Source organism: Amblyomma mixtum, chromosome 9 (assembly GCF_055824585.1).
Source record: "Amblyomma mixtum isolate Tamu chromosome 9, ASM5582458v1, whole genome shotgun sequence".
NCBI lineage: Eukaryota > Metazoa > Arthropoda > Arachnida > Ixodida > Ixodidae > Amblyomma > Amblyomma mixtum.
Genome location: NC_143020.1, coordinates 25622662 through 25629268, shown reverse-complemented (window position 1 = coordinate 25629268; position 6607 = coordinate 25622662).

Genomic DNA, 6607 nt, shown 5'->3' with positions numbered 1-6607 from the left:
AAAATTTGCCTACAGATTTGGGATGAAAAGTTAAGTTTTTCTGTTTGCAAAATTTTGATATGAGGGTAACAAAACGCCCTTATCACTCAAATCCAACTTCCTGTATTCCTAAAATTCTACACGACGCATCACGTTTTCAGGTTGTATTAGCTAAGGAAACTACTTATGTTCGAATTTCATTAGATGCAGCAAAGTATCAGCAAAATGCTCCGACTGTGCACCGCCGGTATGGTTTTTAAACATTTTTTTCAATCTCCGGACTCAATCTAGAAGCCCGCCAAAACGCTTGTTAACGCCATGAAACAAGAAAATGTCGACAAACGTAAAAGGTCAACTTGTTCATAATACATAGCTGACAGCACTCATAAAGTTAACATGGTTTTTTATGAAAGAAAATATTCGTCAGTGACGTAAGTGATACGCAAAACTGTGGGAAAATATAAACCGACTTTTTGCGCTGATTTGGACGGAGCTGCTGTTGTGACTGGAGGAGACGGTAAACACAAACTCTTCAGTTGGTGACTGTACTCGCTTAATAATAAGAGATAAATCTCTCATCAGTAGTGCGCACATGCGCTGCTGAAGCATTTTGAATTGCTTGGGTATTTTTTTGCCGGGATTCCTGCGATAGAGATGGAAAGGTAACGCTTCCTTATTCCCAAATGCCAGCAATTTAAATGTCAGCAGTGCATATCTGTGTATAAAATAAAGATCTAAAGAACGGTTTAGCTGGGCTTAGGATTAGGGGCGTCGGTGCCTCGCGATCTTCTTTACTTCCTGCCGGTAAACATTTTGAAAATCGTAACAGTTTTTAACTTATTACACCTATTATGTTTGTGCCCAGACCTAGTTATAACAATTATTTGCTTTTCACATAGTTTCTTTCATTGCGATATAAGCAGAATTCAATACACAGGCAGCATACTGCCCTTCGATGCCATGTCTGTTTTTGCAACTTTTTGGAAAGTAGCTGCCCGCAATGCCTTCTTGTAAGCTCCGACGTGCGCCAACACGCTTCTAGTAAATATCTGGTTTATTACATTTTTTGTGATCAGAATTCGTTGTGGACATAGGAGTATGCCCTACAAGTTATGACATATTGTTTACCTAAATGCAAACGACTGCATCGTGCGAATAATTTATTCTAGCGGCATGACTTGCATCAGACCGTACACTTGGGTAATCCTAGCAATAAGTTCTGATTTTCGCTTAAAGTATACCATTTCGATGCACCAGCCGACACGAGCTCTGATAGTAAACTGCACATCGTTCAAGCACGACCTTGTAATGCTATATATCTACACACACGCGCGTGCAAAGACGCAGACACAGCCGCCGCGGTGGCTTAGTGGCTATGGCGCTCGGTTGCTTGCCCGAAAGATGCGGGTTTGACGCCGGCCGCGGTGGTTGAATTTCGATGAAGCAAAATTCTAGAGGCCCGTGTACTGTGCGATGTCAGTGCACGTTAAAGAACCCCACGCGGTCGAAATTTCCGGAGCCCTCCACTACGGCGTCTCTCATAGCCTGAGTCACGTGCGGACGTTAAACCCCCCTAAACCAAACCAAACACAAAAACATACACACACACCCGCAGAGAACAGCCGCCGAAGCCACGGAACATAGGGAAATTTTTAATTTCTGGTGTTAATTCGACATTAATACTTGTAAAATCGTTGAAAATAACTGATAAGAACACAGAAGAAAAAACACCCACATGCCGCCAATAGAATCCGAACCCACAACCTCCGAATTTCGCGTCGTGTGCTCCCCAAGTGAACTAAAGCCACGGCAGCCCAATCTTCTGATTTCGGGGGTGTTTAAGCGCAATGTAAGCGAACCTCGACAGTGTTCACCAGCGCCACCCTCGTCTATAGCGGTGTATATAGCTCTTACTGTATTACCGCGAGTGCCACGCAGGGAACATGGTAGAACCTAGGAAAGCGAGAGAACAATCCAAGAAAAATCCCCGGAGAAAAAACATAGGAAGCAGATGCGCCACCTAATTCACTCAACCTGTTGGCGTCATCACAGCCTGCGCATCGGATCGAGAGGAAACTGCGCACCGTGGCAGGTGGCAGATAAATAATGATTTGTCGCTAGATGTTGCTCAGCGTTAGTAACCTGGGTCGCACAAGCGCCACCGGTGCCAGCGCCTACCAGCGCAGGCCAGAGGTGCATCGCTGAACAGCTGCACCACTACGCCACCAAAACGAAGAAGACTCGCAAGGATCCATGAATGATAAGTATAGAATGATGAATTCTGCATATACGAGGGGGTACCCAAAAGAAACCGGACTAAATTTTTTGGTCGGCAAAGCTTCTGTGGTACCGCGTTTTGCCACTCGGAGCGCATAGAACGAACATTTCAGAGTCAGTAAGCCGAGTGCCGTCGTTGAAGGGGGTCAGGCTAATTTAGGCAGAATTTTAGAGTGACGACTGTTTTGTGTGATCGACGTTTTTGCAATGGCTGATTTTCGTGATCAGCGTGCGCCGGTGAAATTCTGATTTTTGCTCGGAAAAATTTGAATGGAAACTCTTGAAATATTAAGAAAGACGTACAAGGACGATCCTATGGGGACAACTCAAGTGTTCCTGAATCGAATCCTGAATCAAAGCAACAATCACGCCAATGGAAAACTTGAAATTCACCTCGCCTCAAGAAAGCTCGTCAGGTGAAACCAAACCTCAAAACAATGCTGATTTGTTTTTTCGACGTGAGAGGAGTCATCCATTGAGAATTTGTTCCGCAGGGTCAGACAGTTAGCTAGGCTGTCTACTTGGATGTTTTGAAAAGATTGGGCAACAGTGTGCGGTGAAAGCGGCCAGATTTGTGGCGGTCGGGTGACTGGTTTGTCCACCATGGCAATGCCCCTGCTCACACAGCCCTGTCTCTACGACAATTATGGGCCAAAAATGGCATGACCCCTATTCCTCAACCCTCATACTCTCCCGACCTTGCCCCGTGCTACTTTCTTTGTTTCCTAGAATGAAAAAAATAGGTGAATGGAAAGCGTTTCGCTGATGTTGCTGAGGTGAAGAAAAAAACGACGGAGGCACTGTGAAGCATCACAAAAGATGAATTTAAACAATGTTTTAAAAAATGGAATCAAAGATTCGACAAGCGTATCATTGCCAGTGGGGAATACTTTGAAGGAGATTGAAGGTCTGTGCTTAAAATGTGAACAAATAAGTTCATACAAAAATATGTCCGGATTCTTTTGGGTACCCCCTCGTACTGGCGTAAATCCATTAAGTTATAGCGTTATAGCGTTAAGTCGGACCTCCGCCGTGGTGGCTCAGTGGTTATGTGCTCGGCTGCTGACCCGAAAGACGCGGGCTTTATTCATTCAAGACATTCCATTACAGGAATGCCTTGGGGGACGCGACAAAAGGCAATAGACATGCCTGACGGGGCCGCGCCCCCCTTGGCTGCGGCGGAAACAACATGAAATAAGCACAATATTTACAAAGCAAAAGAAACATCAATACTGCATGATATGAAAGGGCATGAAAAAACACAAAAATTACAGCTACATAAAAACAATAAGTTGGATCAGTAGTGTGGTGTTATGAAAAACAGTGATCTATGTGCGCACGTCTAGATCCGGAGTGAAGGCGACTGCGGCGATCGCGACTGCGGCGGTCGAATTTCGATGGAGGCAAAATTCTACAGGCCCGTGTACTGTGTGATGCCAGTGCACGTTAAGGAACCCCAGGTGGTGGAAATTTCCGGTGCCGTCCACTAAGGCTTCCCTCGTATCCAGAGTGGCTTTGGGACGCTAAACCCCCGTAAACCAAACCATAAAGCAAATTGTATTCATTAAAGTCGGTACAATGTTTTACCGCAAATAAGCACACACAGACACAAACCCAACAGTTGCTGCTCATTTGATTGGTTAATGGTCAATGATCACGGTACCTACCACAATGAAATTACAGCCTAACCTGCACAGTAACATGAAAGCCAGAATTAAATGCGTGAAAACCGACACCCGCGAACACGAACTATCTCTATGTTTCAGCCGCTCTAGATGCTCTCCGCTTTCTTTGGACTTAATCTAGTGCTTTTTACCCATTAATATTACGAAGGGAGAACGTAGATTCCTAAATATTTAAGAGTACAGGTGCCTTCGCGCAAGCAAAGACACGGGAAAGTACACAACGAGGATTATTTCGTCTCAATCGTCTGGACTAGCGAGTGTGCAAAAAAAAATGGCTCTGAAATGAAGCCGCTGTCAATAGGTTGCCCTACAATCAGGTGTATTCTATGCGCATAAAGTTTTATGCCCTGTTAAAACTTGGACCCACCCATAGCTCATTTCAAGAAGACGTCAGCAGCAAATACCAAGGTTGGCGATTTGTCGCGCCGCGCAGCGCGCTGACTTATTCATAGCCTTAAAAAGCTTTTAACTGTGTTCCTACTCATTCCTACGCTAGTCTGTTCCGAAGACTGGGCCCAGACCTCTCCCCTTGCTCAAGGCACACCTGTGCACGCGAACAATAACACTCGGGGGTATACCACGCTGGCAACACTTACAGGGGCATCCGCCGGGAAGATGTGGATGGCAGAAATAAAACACGCACAAAACCTTCAGGTTTAATGCCTGGCTGTCGATGCGGCGAAATTATACATGGCAACTTGCCCCTCGCAATTTACAAAGGGAAACAACAGTTTGTTTCCTTTTGGAGTTTTCAACGGGTGTTTTGCCATGTACAACTTCAACGCATCGGCAGCCATGCAATACAGGTGAAAGTTCGCGCTTGTCTGTGTGTTTTGTTCCTTTCGTTCACGTCTTTCCGTGCCGCGCCATTCCTCGGAAAGCAGGTCGCATCAAGTTCTCCAAACCATCACGCTGCTAGTTTCGCCTATCACGATGAAGGGTGAGGTTGTCATTTCCAGCCTAAATTCTACAGTAACAAAACCACTCACTGTAAAAAAGTGTATGTGGGTATCATTCGAACTGCTGGACATTGATTGTGGCTGCGGCTAGTGTGAAATATGCAAACGATGGCTACTTCCCGGACTAGCTGCGAGATGCGTTTACTAAAATCTTGCACAGGAGCTGAATAACTGTAGTGTTGTGAAAGCACATGATCGAAGTCCCGAAGAAGCAAATAGAAATCTGGGAAAGAAAATATTTTGAGAGCAAGATGGAAAACAAGCCTTTACACAGTCGGTTTCCGTGCTGTTTGGCAGCGGGCCTGCTGCAAGCTCCCGGTGCCTTCTTTTTCGTCGATGGGCGCTCTGCGCAGCAGTTACGCACAAACATACCTTCACTTCAAAAAACCGCGAGTTAGAAGTCCTGGATTTAAAAGAAACTATCAAACTGACCTGTGCGCTTTGCGCAGGAAGCAGTTTTAGAGGTTTTTTTAACTCTAGAGGCCACCGTGAGCATATTTTCCTGTGCGATAGTACTTATAGTTGCCATTAAAAGCATTTAGCTGTTGTGTGTTTGCTTGTATGAAGCACGCTTTGTGTAGATATGCAGCACACTACGGTAAGAAAGAAACAATACTCATAAAACTAATTAGCTTTATTCTTTAAAGCCGCCGCGCTGGCTCAGTGGTTATGGTGCTCGGCTGCTGACCCGAAAAACGCGGGTTCGATCCCGGCCGCGGCGGTTGAATTTCTTTGGAGGAGAAATTATAGAGGCCCGTGTACTGTGCGCTGTCAGTGCACGTTAAAGAACCCCAGGTGGTCGAAAATTCTAGTGCCCTCCACTACGGCGTCTCTTATAGCCTTAGTCGCTTTGGGACGTTAAACCCCATAAACCAAACCAAACCAAACCTTTATTTTGTTAAATAAATTAAGATATGAGAAGTAAAAATTAAGATAGGATCATCACATGCTTTTTCATATCATGCTCCGAATTTACTTCGCCGTGATATAAAATAAGACACCTCTTCTGGGGAATGAGATGAGAAGACGGGTGTTGGTTGCTGCTACAGCCGTTTTCGCCGACGGCTTCGCTGTTATGAGGAGCTTAGTTTTGTTTTTTGTGCCTTTTAACTGCTTTTGAAGCGAAAGCTCCACTACGGCACCTAGGGCTTCAATCGCGGGCCTCGTACGTTTGACCTTCAGCTTAGTCAGAGGTCAAACCATGCAAAAGAAACAAAGAAATTGAATCAATATTCATGGCTAGGAGTCGAACCCACAGCTACGCGAACAGCTCTTTCTTAAGTGCCGCTAAGTGAAAGCATTAGGCTATCGCCGCTTTTTTTCCTTTCCACATGGTATTTATTACAATGATGCGATATTTTGTGTACATGAGCTATCTACAAACAGTGGCACATCAACACACAAGCACGAGAAAAGAGTCAATTTGGAGCACATATCGAATACATGATAACACGACGTATCTAAGCAAAAAAGAACTACAAAGAACGCAATGAACAACTCAGCACTAGAGTGATTAGCACTCCGGTTCACACTCGGTGTGGGCATTGAATTCTTTTAGGTGTACATTCATTCTACATGCATGATCTTTGGCAGAAACAAGAGATTCAAACGTCGGTCCATCCTGCGTGGTTTCCACAGGCTGCGTAATCCAATTAACTAGCCAACACGTCTCTTGCTAAATTGCACTAAACTCTCGCGCTGTGCTTT